Here is a 15,137-nt window from a genome sequence, read left to right on the forward strand (position 1 = left end):
ACATTATAACCGAGGGTAAACGTCTTTTATTTGTTGAATATCCCATCCCACTTATGAGTTTCTTGTCTCTCAGCTTTAGATTCGTCCTTCAGTATTTGCTTATGATAGTGGATTGGACTTTTTTGGGCATTTCTTCTTTTCAGTGGGATGAGGTTGAGCTTTGTCAGTAGAGGGAGCTGGAGGGACATTGCAGGAGGAAGGGGCTCTCTTCCCTGTTCTGGCTGATGGGTTTGCTTTCCCCTGCTCCTGCCGCCTTCAGGGGTGTGTGTGGTGCAGGGGACGGCTGGTATTGTTTTGCCCAGCTGTGCACGTACCTGAGTGGGCAGTCCCTTAGTTAGCAGCCTGGGCCCAGTGACCACCTTGTTCTGGCCCTTCTGATGTGAGCATTGCGTGTTCCAGCCCTGGTGCCCCCAGTGGCCTGCCAGCTCCTTCTGTGTGCCCTCCCACTAACCCCTGCTGGCTTGTGCCCCAGAGGTTTGCTTCCCCTGGCTCTGCGGGTGCAGGCGCTGTGTGCTCCAGGCCTGGCACCCGCCGTGGTGCCCGGACTCGCTCTGCCTGCCACATCACCCACAGCTCCGCTGTACCTAGGGGGCGGGGCTTGCTGTGGCTTGCCTAGTAACTCAGGCAACCTAGTGAACTTCTTTACCATCCCCTGGGCTGCAAGCACATCTTTGAGGAGATCTGAACCTCAGCCTTGGGGAGGGAGCCAGATTGGTTGTTTTTCAAAGTTTCTCCTTCCCTGGATTCACCCTTGATCCAAGGTATCCTTTAGAGTTCTTTGTATATCTTTATAGTTATTCTCCTCAGTTTAAAAACTCTTTATATTAAACTTCTGTTTGATTATTGTGTGGTTTCTGTTTCCTGATATCTGATTTGATACAATCTGGTATAGATTGTACACTCTGATATAATCTCTTCCCCTCTCCTACCCAGAATAATCTCTTCAACTGTCTACTTTGTTTTATTTGTGTTTATTTTATTTACTTATGTATGATGACAAAGGTGTTTTTCTATGACACTGATAAGTCAGTTGTTCTGTCTCTTGGATTCAGGGAGTGGACAAGGTGGTCTCTAGAAATTGATTGATTCCTTAACACATTCATTCATAAAAAATTTTACTAAATGCAGGGGCGCCTGGTGGCTCAGTTGGTTGAGTGTCTGTTCTTCAGCTCAGGTCATGATCTCACGGTTCGTGAGTTCAAGCTCCACGTTGGGCTCTCTGCTGAGTCGGGCTCTGTGCTGACAGCTCGGAGCTCGGAGCCTGGAGCCTGCTTCAGATCCTGTGTCTCCCTCTCTCTCTGCCCCTCCCCCACTAGTGTGTGCGCTTGCTCTCTCTGTCAGTTGCTTTCAAAAATGAAACATTAAAAAATTAAAAACAAACAAATAAACAAAAACTTCTACTGAATGCATATTTTATGCAAAGCGTTTGGGTTTGCAAGGTGGATTAAGGCACTGTCTTTGCATAGATGAATTCACAGTCCTGTAGAGGAGGCACACATTTAAACAGGGTAAATTAGAACACACTGTGATAACTATTATAGTTGAAATGTGAGCATCACTTTCTGGGAACACAATGACAGAAGGACTCATTCTGTCTGAGGTAGTTGGTGCAGCCCCATCAGAACTGGATCTGGAGGAGTTTTCCCAGTTCCAAAGGATATGAAAGTCTGTTTATATAGATCACTGTATGGTTATATATGGGGTTATGTAGATAATTAGAGACTAAGTTTCTAGACTTTCTTTATTGGAGGGAGAGAATGTTAATATGCTAGTAAAGGTAACACAGAAAGAGGGATGGTAAAATATTGCTGTGCTGGACCAGACATAGTCCTGGCTTTGTCATCAACTCACTGGGGGGCCCCTGGACACATAGTAAACTCTGTGAAACTATGCGTGTCCAACTATAACTGGAAACACTTAGATTATAGTCCTGAGCGTCTCTTCTAACTCTAAATGGTATATAATTTAAAAGAACGTATTCAAATAACAGATGCTAGATTTATGAAACCAAAACAGAATTTTTATCATAAGCATTCTGCATTGGATCTTTTTTAAAAAAGAAGTAGGCTAACATTTGATTAAATAATAGAAGACATCTTGGAGGAGAACTCACAAATAGTCGTTTCAGTCTGGATGAGGTAGTGTGTCTATTGTTAAATTATTTGTCTCCAAGAGATGTTTATAATCATGAAGTGCTGGCTCCATAATGGATATTTTATATTTTCTGAGAAAATAATAAAGTCAACCTTGCTGACAGCCTTCATGTTTTGACACATCTTTAATTAAACTGGTGGCTAAAGATAGATGTTTCTAGGGCTCAAATGGTAAAAGGGCAAATCATCAGATCTCCTCTTGCGGAAATTTTTCAGAGGCTTGGGAGAGAAGCTGAGAAATGGATTCCTCAATGAATATCATGGTTGAGGAAGAAAATGTCTAGAGTGTTTGTATATTAATTTATCAGTATGGTGTTTTTAAAAGCCTCAGAGAATATTGGTGTTTGAAATTATTTTAAGATACTTAACACTGGAGGTGGCAAATGGGATTTTTAACAGACTCTACTTATTCTGTCTATAATAGCATAGTATTATGATTGAGGAAATGGGCTTGGGAGTAAGTTTGCCTTGGCTGAATCTCTAGTTCCAGAATTTAGCAGCTGTGATAATTTTGAAAGGTCACTTAAACTCTCTTAGCCTTAAGTTTACAGGTCTGCAAAATAAGGACTGTAATAATGGTACTTACATTATGGGATTAAAAGAGGTGATACAGGACATGAATTGCAATGGTGTCTGGCGAAGAGAAAGCACTCAATAAAAGTTAAGATTTGTTATGATCACTAGAGCAGATACCTCAGGAAAACAACATGGAGGACAGATGCCAGAAGGATGGGTACAAGTCTTGGATTAGGAGCTTACTAATTATAATTATTAATTACTAATTGAATCCTTGGATTAGTCCATTATGCCCTTCAATTTCTGAGGTTTTTTATTGTGAAGTTGCACTTTTTATTTCTGCTTCCTTCCCTTATATAATTGTTGTAAGAACAAAGTGAGAATGTGTACGCGAAAGTACTTTCTGTATGTCATGGGCCAATGGAAGTGATTACTGTGAGACAAGATCATCTTTCCCCCTGAGGTTCTTTGTTCTTTCCTCTATCATCCTAGTGTATAGGAGTCTTGAGTAAGACCTAGTCAGAAGACGGATACTTGTTTAGATTAATGGTGCACCTTTTCTTTTTTTTTCTCTTCCATCAAAATTAAAGATTTATTTGCGAAAGACCTTGTTTGTTTGTTTTTTTTTTAAGTTTATTTGTTTATTTTGAGAGGGTGAGGGAAGGGCAGAGAGGGAAAGAGAGAATCCCAAGCAGACTCTGTGCTGTCAGCACAGAGCCTGGTATGGGGCTCGAACTCAGAAACCACGAGATCATGACGTGAGCTGAAGTTGGACACTTAACCACTGAGCCGCCCGGGCGCCCCAATTCTGTCAGAGACCTTGTTAAGAGGATGGAAGGAAAAGCTACAAATCGAGAGAACATATTTACATACCACATATCTGACAAAAAGACTTTTTTTCCAGAATAAAGAAACTCTGACAGGTAACAATAAAGGAATTAATAATAATCTAACTTGAAGTGGGCAAAATACATCAATAGACATTTCACTGAAGAGGATTTGCAGATGACAAATATGTATTTTAAAAGATGTTCGATACCATTAGCCTTTGGAAGATGGAAATTAAGAGCAGGTTGAGATATCACCACATACCTATTAGAATCAGAACTAGAAATCGTATCAATGCTGGCAAGGAGGCAGAGAATCTGGTCTCTCATACATTGTCAGTGGGATATACACAGTAGTGCAGCCACTCTCGACAACAGCCTGGCAAGTTCTTATAAAACATGTGCACTTACCATACAACCCAGCAATTACACTTCTAGGCATTTATTCCAGAGAAATGAAGACTTATATTCACATAAAGCCTGTACACAAATTATCAAAGAAGCTTCATTGGTAATAAACAAAACCTGGAGACGACCCAAATGTTCTTATTGGGTGAATGGTTAAATAAACTATGGAATAATCATACCAAGAAATACTATCCAGCAGCAAAAAGAAACAGATTATTGATACACACAACGATTATGGGTGGATATAGTGAGAATCGTCCTGAGTGAAAAAAATATATCAATATCAAAAGGTTAAACGTGACGTTTTTAAATGATGAAATTGTTAAAATATTTTTAACGTTTATTTATTTTTGAGAGACAGAGAGAGACAGAGCATGAGCAAGGGAGGGGCAGAGAGAGCAAGACACAGAATGTAAAGCAGGCTCCAGGCTCTGAGCTGTCAGCACAGAGCCCGATGTGGGTGTTGAACCCATGAACTGTGAGATTATGACCTGAGCCAAAGTCGGGCGCCTAACCGACTAAGCCACCCAGGTGCCCCAAAATGATAAAATTGTTTAGATGGAGAATAGAATCGTGGTTGCCCAAAGTTGAAAACGGGGTTGGAAGGTTGTATGGCTATAACTCTATAGATTTAGAGCTGGCAGGTGAGTGTCTTACCTTTAACTGCACTCTGCTGCCTCATGTAATGGTGCATCTTTCCCATGGCATATTCTGTTGATCCTGTCCAAAACATATTGAACTCCGTCCATGTCTTTGTCTCATTTGCTGCCACCTTAGTGCAAGATACCATTTCCTCTGTCTTTGAGGAAGTTGCCGCTTCATTGGTATTTGCTTCTACTCCTGACTTCTTTTAAGTCATTTTCCATCTGATTTCTAGGGCAATGTCGCTCTCCTGCATAACGCCCTCTAATGGCTTCCCATTAGACTTAGAATAAAACCTTAACTTTATACCACAAAGTCATATATGATCTAATTCCTGCTTACTTCTCTGATATAATCTGCTGCTGCTTTCATGTTGCCCACTGTATGCTGGCCTCATGAGCCTGCCTTCTATTTTTTGAGGAAGGCAAGTTCATTCTTGACTTAAGAGCATTAATATAGTTGTTTTGCCAGCCTAGAGTATGCTTCCTCCTGCTGGCTTCCCCCTGATTCTCTTGCTATGACTATTTCTTATCATTTTGTGGTATCCCAGAGATGCTTTTTCTGGGTTTTTCATTGCACATTCCTATTTTAATTTTCTCCATAGCTTTTATCACCATCTGATGTTTTCTTTGAAGGTTAGCTTCAGGAGAACAGCATCCTTATCTGTCTTATATGATGCTTCACTCCTAGGACCTAACAAGTATATGGCATGAAATATGTGCTAAAAATATCCGTCAATAGGACATATAAGTTAAACGTTGAAAGGGGTTAACACTAACAATAAAATATTGCTTCTCTTTCTCCTCCTCCTCCTTTTTTCACTTAAAAGACTCTAAAGGACTTAGAATCTCCTCCAGGATAGGATCTCAAAGGCCTAAATATATCTCCTTCATGTACTTACCTCATGGAGTCTGGAGAAGAAGCCATCTAGAAGCCATCTCTTGATGATGGAGTTGACATCTTGGGAGAATAACAAATAGAGAAAAAAGCCTGAGGGTACCACCAGCAGTGAAATGGATCTTTAGCAGTAGAATATCTCCAACTAAGCTATTGTATATTCATACAATGGAATATAAGAAAGAGAGAAATGCTGCTACATGCAACAACACAGAGGACTCTTATGGTCATGATGATGAATGAAAGAAGTAATACAGACTGTATCATCTAATTCCATTTATATGAAGTAAAAGAGTAGGCAAAATAAATCTGTGGTGACTAGCAGAAAGGTAATAGTGGTTACCTTTCGGGGAAGGAATTCACCAGGAGGGGGCATGAGGGAAACTTTTAGAATTTTGGAAATACTCTATATGCATATGTAAAAATTTATTGCCTTTCTTATTTAATACAACAGAATAAAAGGATTTGAAAAATCCATTAGTGTAATCATAAGAAAAAGACTGAGGAGGGAGTCATGGGGGAAAAGAAGAGAGAAGGAGACCAGAGACTGCAGATTCATTTAAGGTAGACCTAGCATGGACCCGTGAACCTTGAGCTCTGTCAGTAGGTAAGATAAACCAGCATGAAATTTCCCATTAAGACTTCACCTACATATTTTCCAAGACTTAATCACTCTAATTATGGGATCATAACTCCAGTGCCCAAAGCATACTCAGGAGGTCCAACATTGCTTAAGAATCAAGATTTTAGTAGCAAAAGCGAGTATAGGAAATGCTGAGTTCTGGAATTTTTTAAAAACAGCATAAACAGTGACACATTGCATGCAAAATTCAGCTGAATGATAATGAAAAAGTAACAAGGCTGACTGCCCTCTGAATTAAAACAACAACAAGACAGTATAAGTTTCTCATGCACAGTAATCACAGAGGATTCGATGGCACAAATTAGTCAAGGGAAAAGCCCTCACCACTTAACCTCCCTTCATGTACGAATCCATATTTCCCTCTAGGTTAAAATGAAATCTCCTTCTTTAGTATCATGTTCCCCTGAACTCTGTGGAGGGAAGGTCATGGGAATAGGGTCAGCTGGCAGGAGACATGGCATTCTGAGGCTTGTATAGCCATTTAATTAAATGAAATAACAGTCGATGCCAATAGACTGCTGCTTGGATGATTTGCATTCCCCATAAATTATGGGGCAGATATTTATCCTTTGTGGAGAAGGGTTACTTTCCTCCCTTTTGGCTCAAGTTCCCTCTGATTTTTCAGAATGATCAAGGGCTTGGAAATAAATTTTGTGTGGTTTTGTTTTATTATTAAAGATGTGAGGGCAGGGGGTGAGTGTGTGTAGCTGAAAAGCCAATTCCTAACATAAAGTCCTTTCCTCACTTGTGCACATGAAACTTGCATTTCCATGAGCATCCGTGGCTGGCATTTTGAAGAGCATCATGCTTGCAATTCTTTATAGAAGACTCAAGGTTGGCTTAAAGAGTTGGCTTGAAAAGCACAGCTTGTTTCCGTATTTCAACAGAACAAAATAGCTCATCTAGTTTGCAATCTGCAGCCATCCTGAATTGGGTAGCATTGCAGTAAGTGGTATATTAGTTCCTGTCTCTTAGAGTCCCTGTGGGTTTCCTCTTTAGTTGTCCTGCTTTATTTGACCATTTATAAGCATATATGTGGCATGTTCTTCCCACCCTGTTGAGATTTCTCTAGCCTGTGCTTAAAGGTGGAACTACACTATTAAGAATAAACTGGTTTCTCTGGCTTGTGCTTTTCCTATTCACACAGGAACTTAGGTTCCTGTGAGGTACCCCTCAAGTATTTCTAGGTCTTCCTAATAGGTATCTCATATATGATTACAAACCAGCTGGTCTCATGCTGCATGCTACCATGTCAACATACAATTATGTGTCTGCCACAAGTGAGGCCCAGCAGCTCTTGAGATGGCAAAACCAAAGTGGGGAAGAGTATGTTATTATTTAAAGATATGGCGAGGCACCTGGGTGGCTCAGTCGGTTAAGGGTCTGACTTTGGCTCAGGTCATGATCTCACAGTTTGTGAGTTTGAGCCCTGCATTGGGCTCTGTGCTGACAGCTCACAGCCTGGAGCCTGCTTCGGATTCTGTGTGTCCCTCTCTCTCTGGCCCTCCCCACTTGTGCTGTGTCTCTCTCTCTCAAAAATAAAATAACATCACAAAATATTAAAAAAAATATTTGACTTCAGGGAGAAGGAGTTATGATGGTGGAGTAGCATGGAGATGCTGAGTTTGTCTCATCCCTGAGATGCAGCTAGGTCAGCACCAAATCATTGTGAACACCTAGGAAATTGACCTGAGGATCAACACAGCAGTCTTCATAATTTGAGCCATAGAACTCAGCAGGTACACAGTGCAGAGAGGTGAACTGGGGGAAAGAAAAGCCACAGAGGGTAGGGAGCTGTTCTGTGGAGAGAGGACAGAGAAAGAGAAAGCGGGACAGTGTGGCACATCCGGATTGTTGAATAAAAGCAGTCCCCCAAAACTAGCTGGAGAGAAAGAGTAAAACACTCGTAGGAGACTGAACAAGAAATATGTTCCCCCAAACCATTGATGGGAAGAAAGGAGAGGGCTTCAGTACCACCAGGATTCTGTAAACAGTGGAGTGCAGAGTCTGAAGGTTTGGAGCTTAGTCCCTGCTGGTGTTCTGGTGAGGATAAAGGTAAACCCCAGGAATAGGCAGTGGGGTCTGAGGGCTCCATGTGTCACATGGGGAGAAGCTGTTCCCCTGCTTGGAGTGCATTTGGTAGAGGCCATATGGCCTCCCTGCAGGCAAAGGTCCCAGCGGACCCAGGAGAGCAGCCACGTTTGCTGGTATTGGGAAAAAGATGCCAAAGTGCCGTGAAACCTGGCACCAGGTTGTGTGCGGTGATTTGCCATAATCTCTGAACCTCTTCTGCTGAGTGATCACATGAACATTTTCGGAGGCAAGGTGGCACCCAGCCATTGCTCAGCAAGACCCCCCTCCAGGGAGTCGTCATGGGTCCAAGCCACAGGGGGTTCTGAAGGGTGGGGTTTTGAAACACAACCCCATCTGAGATCAAACTCTGGAGGGAAGTGCTGCCTGGTAGGCACATGGCTTGGACATGGACAGGGTAGAGGCACGGAGTGGACAGAGGCCTGAGACAAAGGAGGGGTGCTTTATTGTGGGCTAGTAAGAATGCTAAGTTCCGGTGCCCTAGAGACTAGGGAGCTGGGTGAAGTCATTTCTACCTCTCCTCTCTCCCCAGCATGCATGCCACACTGATCCATCCCAGTAAGCTAAGCAGCACCACCTAGTGGAGAATAATGCCCAACTGCATCCTCCAAGCACATCTCCTAGAAGACCAGCACAAGTCACTCCACCTGCTTAGTGTAAGGACTATAGAGAGCTTCATAGTTTTGGTTCTAGGGGAAACTGGGTGTAACTTCATTTGGGTTTCATTATGTTTGCTGGTTCAGTTATATGTTTGTTTTCTTTGCCTCTGGCTTTGCTTGAGTTGTTTTTTTTTTTTCTTTTTTTTCTTTCTTGAATACAGAAAGTGAAAAAATTATTTGCATTTTTTTTACATTTTACTTAAAATTTTAAATTGTATTTCATTTTATTCTATTTTATTATATGTATATTTAATTTTTAAATTTTTCTTACCCCCTTTTCCCCTTTTCTTTCCCTTTTTTCTCTATAAATCTTCTTTCAACAAGCAGACTAATGCACACCAAGGATCTAGCTTTCTTTATTAGATTTTTTGTTTTGTTTTTAATTATTTAAGTTTTATTTTATTAATTTTTTTCTTTCTCCAAAATGAAGAAACAAAGGAATTAACCCCAAAAGAAAGAACAGGAAGAAATGACAGCCAGGGGCTTCATCAACACAGATATAAGCAAGATGTCTGAACTAGAAAATAAAACCATGATAATAAGAACACTAACAGGGGTTGATAAAAGCATAGAATCCCTTTCTGTGGAGATAAAAGAAATAAAATCTAGTCAGGACCAAATTAAAAATGCTATAACCGAGATGCAATTGCAAATGGATGCCATGATGATAAGCATGGGTGAAGCAGAGCAGTGAATCAGCAATTTAGAAGATAAAATTGTGGAGAATAATGAAGTAGGAAAAAAACATGGAAACAAAGGTAAAAGATCATGATACAAGACTTAGAGAACTCAGTGACTTATTAAAAAGGAATATCTAAATAATAGAAGTCCCAGAAGATGAGGAAAGAGAAAAAAAGACAGAGGTTTATGTGAGCAAATTATAGCAGAAAACTTTCCTAGTCTGGGGAGGGAAAGAGACATCAAAATCCAAGAAGCATAGAAAACTCCCATTAGATTCAACGAAACCAAGTATTACCAAAGCGTATCACAAATTCACAAAATACACAGACAAGGAAAAAATTATAAAAGCAGCAAGGGAAAAAGTCCTTAACATATGAGGTTCACAGCAGACCTATTCACAGAAACTTGGCAGACTAGAAAGGAGTGGCAGCTATATCCAATGTGCTGAATTGGAAAAATATGCAGCCAGGAATTCTTTATCCAGCAAGACTGTCATTCAAGATAGGAGAGATAAAGAGTTTCCCAAACAAAAACTAAAGGAGTTCATGATAACTAAACCAGTGCTGCAAGAAATTTTAAGGTGGGGGGCGGTGGTGGGACTCTTTGAGCATAGAGAAGAAAAAATAAAACAAAAATGACCAAAAGCAACAAAGACTAGAAGGGACCAGAGAACATAATCAGAAACACAAACTGTACCAGCAACACATGGCAGCAAATTCATATTTTTCAGTACTTACTCTAAATGTCAAAGGACTAAACGCTCCAATCAAAAGATATAGGGTATCAGAATAGATAATAAAACAGGACTCATCTATATGCTGCTTATAAGAGACTAATCTTAGACCTAAGACACTTGCCTATTGAAAGTAAAGGGATGGACAGCCATCTATCATGCTAATGGTTGTCAAAAGAAAGCTGGAGTAGCCATACTTATATCAGACAAACTATATTTTAAAATAAAGACTGTAACAAGAGACAAAGAAGGGCATTGTATCATAATTAACGGGTTTATCCACCAGAAGATCTAACAATTGTAATTATTTATGCCCCCAATGTGATAGCACCCAAATACATAAATCACTTAATCACAAACATAAAGAAACTCACTGATAATAATACCATAATAGTAGGGGACTTCAATACCCCACTTACAACAATGGACAGATCATGTAAGCAGAAAATCAACAGGGAAGCAGTGGCTTTGAATAACAGACTGGACCAGATGGACTTAACAGATACATTCAGAACATTTCATCCTAAAACAGAAGAATACATTCTTCTTGAGTACACATGGAACATTTTCCAAAATTGATCACATACGGGTGACAAATCAGCCCTTAACAAGTACAAAAAAGATCAAGATCATACCTGGCATATTTTCAGACCACAATGCTATGAAACTTGAAACCAACCACATAAAAAATTTGGAAAGACCATGAATACTTGGAGATTAAAGAACATCCTACTGGGGCGCCTGGGTGGCGCAGTCGGTTAAGCGTCCGACTTCAGCCAGGTCACGATCTCACGGTTCGGGAGTTCGAGCCCCGCGTCGGGCTCTGGGCTGATGGCTCAGAGTCTGGAGCCTGTTTCCGATTCTGTGTCTCCCTCTCTCTCTGCCCCTCCCCCGTTCATGCTCTGTCTCTCTCTGTCCCCAAAATAAATAAAACGTTGAAAAAAAAAATTAAAAAAAAAAAAAAAAAAAAAAAAAGAACATCCTACTAAAGAATTAATAGGGGGCACCTGGGTGGCTCAGTCTGTTAAGTGGCTGACTTCAGCTCAGGTCATGATCTTGGGGTCTGTGAGTTTGAGCCCCGCATCAGGCTTTGTGCTGACGGCTCAGAGCCTGGAGCCTGCTTCTGATTCTGTGTCTCCCTCTCTCTCTGCCCCTCCCTTGCTTGCTCTCTATATGTCTCTCTCTCTCAAAAATAATAAACATTAAAATATATTAAAAAAAAAAGAATGAGTTGGGTTAACCAAGAAATTAAAGAGGAAATTAAAAAGTACATGGCAGGGGCGCCTGGGTGGCGCAGTCGGTTAAGCGTCCGACTTCAGCCAGGTCACGATCTCGCGGTCCGTGAGTTCGAGCCCTGCGTCGGGCTCTGGGCTGATGGCTCAGAGCCTGGAGCCTGTTTCCGATTCTGTGTCTCCCTCTCTCTCTGCCCCTTCCCCATTCATACTCTGTCTCTCTCTGTCCCAAAAATAAATAAACGTTGAAAAAAAAAATTAAAAAAAAAAAAAAAAGTACATGGCAGCCAATGAAAATGAAAACACGACAGCCCAAAACCTCTGGGATGCAGCAAAGGCAGTCATAAGAGGGAAGTATTTAGCATTCCAGGCCTTCCTAAAAGGAAGAAAGGTCTCAAATACACAACTAACCTTATACCTGAAAGAGCTGGGAAAAAAAAAAAAAAAACAGCAAATAAAGCCCCAAACTAGCAGAAGAAGGGAAGTAATAAAGATTAGAGCAGAAATCAATTATATATGTACATACATATATACATATATATACATATATAGAGAACATATATATAGAACAATAGAACAGATCAATGGAACCAGGAGCTGGTTCTTTGAAAGAATTAACAAAATTGATAAGCCCCTAGCCAGATTGATAAAAAATAAAAAGGAAAGGACCTGAATAAAGTCATGAATGAAAGAGGAGAGATCACAACCAACACCACAGAAATACAAATAATAATAAGAGAATATTAGCAGCCATTATATGCCAACAAATTGGGCAATCTGGAATAAATGGACAAATTCCTAGAAACATATAAACTACCAAAACTGACAGGAAGAAATTGAAAATTTGAAGACCCATAATCAGTAAAGAAATTGAATCATTAATCAAACATCTCCCAATAACAAGAGTCCAGGGCTGGATAACTTTCCAGGGGAATTCTACCACACATTTAAAGAAGAGTTAACACCTATTCTTTTGAAGCTGTTCAAAAAATAGAAATGGAAGAAAAACTTCCAAACTCATTCTGCATGGCCAGCATTACTTTGATTCCAAAACCAAAGATCCTACAGACCAACTTCCCTGATGAACATGGATGTAAAAATTCTCAACAAGATATTAGCCAGCTGGATCCAACAATACATTAAAAGAATTATTCACCACAGTCAAGTATGATTTATTCCTGGGGTGCAGGGCTGGTTCAATATCTGCAAATCAATCAATGTGATACATCACATTAATAACAGAAAAAATGAGGGGCGCCTGGGTGGCTCAGTTGGTTAAGTGCCCAACTTTGCTCAGGTCATGATTTCACAGTTTGTGGGTTCAAAGCCTGTGTTGGGCTCTGTGCTGACAGCTCAGAGCCTGGAGCCTGCTTTGAATTCTGTGTCTCCCTCGCTCTCTGCCCCTCACCTGCTCACGTTCTGTCTGTCTGTCTCTCTCTCAAAAATAAATAAACATTAAAAAAAAAATTTAAAAAAGGATGAGAACCACATGATCCTCTCAATAGATGAAGATAAAGTATTTGACAAAATACAGCATCACTTCTTGATAAAAACCCTCAAGAAAGTAGTGATAGAAGGGTAATAACTCAAGATCATAAAGGCCATATACGAAAGACCCACCACTAATATTATCCTCAATGGGGAAAAAGTGAGCTTTCCCGCTAAGGTCAGGAACACGAGAAGGATGTCCACTCTCACCACTGTTATTCAACATAGTGTTGGAAGCCCTAGCCTCAGTAATCAGACAACACAAAGAAAAGGCATCCAAATCGGCAAGGAGGAAGTCAAACTTTTATTCTTCACAGATGACATGATACTGTATGTGGAAAACCCAGAAGACTCCACCGAAAACTGCACAAACTGATCCGTGAATTCAGCAAAGTCGTGGGATATAAAAATCAATGTACAGAAATCAGTTGCATTTCCATACACCAATAATGAAGCAGCAGAAAGAAAAATCAAGTAATGGATCCCATTTACGATTGCACCAAAACCCATAAAATATCTAGAAATAAGCCTAACCAAAGAGGTGAAAAATCTATACACCGAAAACTATTGAAAGCTTATGACAGAAATTGAAGAAGACACACAAAAAATGGAAAAACATTCCATACTCCTGGATTAGAAGAACAAATATTGTTAAAATGTCGATACTACCCAAAGCAATCTATATATTCAATGCAATCCCTATCAAAATAACACCAGCATTCTTCACAAAGCTAGAACAAAAAATCCTAAAATTTGTAATGAACCAGAAAAGACCCTGAATAGCCAAAGTAATCCTGAAAAAGAAAACCAAAGCTGGAGGCATTACAATTCCAGGTTTCAAGCTGTGTTACAAAGCTGTCATCATCAAGACAGTATGGTACTGGCACAAAAACAGACATCTAGATTAATGGAATAGAATGGAGAACCCAGAAATGAACCCATAAACGTATGGCCAACTAATCTTTGACAAAGCAGGAGAGAATATCTGATGGAAAAAAGACAGTCTCTTTAGCAAATGGTGTTGGGAAAACTGGACAGTGACATGCAGAAGGAGGAACTTGGACCACTTTTTTTTACACTATACACAAAAATAAACAAAATAGATGAAAGACTTAAATATAAGACAGGAAGCCATCAAAATCCCAGAGAAGAAAGCAGGCAACAACCTCTTTGACCTTGGCTGCAGCAACTTCTTACTCAATATGTCTTTGGAGGCAAGGGAAACAAAAGCAAAAATGAACTATTGGGACCTCATCTAAATAAAAAGCTTCTGCACCATGAAGGAAGCAATCAGAAAAACTAAAAGCAACTGACAGAATGGAAGAAGATATTTATAAATGACATATCAGATAAAGGGTTAGTATCCAAAATTGACAAAGCGCTTATCAAGCTCAATACCCAAAAAACAAATAATCCAGTGAAGAAATGGGCAAAAGACATGAATAGACACTTGTCCAAAGAAGACAGCCGGATGGGCAACAGACATGAAAAGATACTCAACATCAGTGATCATCAGGGAAATACAAATCAAAACCACCCTGAGATACCACCTCACACCTGTCAGAATGGCTAACGTTAACATTTCAAACAACAGATGTTGGCAAGGATATGGAGAAATAGGAACCCTTTTGCACTGCTGGTGAGAATGCAAACTGTTGCAACCAGTCTGGAAAACAGGAGGTTTGGGAGGTTCCTTAAAAAAATTAAAAATAGAGCATAGAGCTACTTTACAACCCAGCAATTGCACTACTAGATATGTATCCAAAGGATACAGGAGTGCTGATTCTAAGGGGCACATGGACTCCAATGTTTATAGCAGCGCTATCGACAATTGCCTAAGTATGGAAAGAGCCTAAATGTCCATCGACTAATGAATGGATAAAGAAGATGTGGTATATATACATATATACACACATATATGTATGTATATGTGTGTATATATACACACATATATATGTGTGTGTGTGTATATGTATGTGTATATATATATATATATATATATATATATATATATATAATGGAATATTACTCACAGATCAAAAAGGATGAAATCTTGGCATTTGCAATAACCTGGATGGAACTAAATGTATTATGCCAAGTGAAATAAGTGAGTTGGAGAAAGACAAGTATCATATGATTTCACTCATATGTGGAATTTAAGAAACAA

This window comes from Puma concolor, chromosome C2 (genome assembly GCF_028749965.1).
Source record: "Puma concolor isolate L17-30 chromosome C2, mPumCon1.1.hap2, whole genome shotgun sequence".
Taxonomy (NCBI): domain Eukaryota; kingdom Metazoa; phylum Chordata; class Mammalia; order Carnivora; family Felidae; genus Puma; species Puma concolor.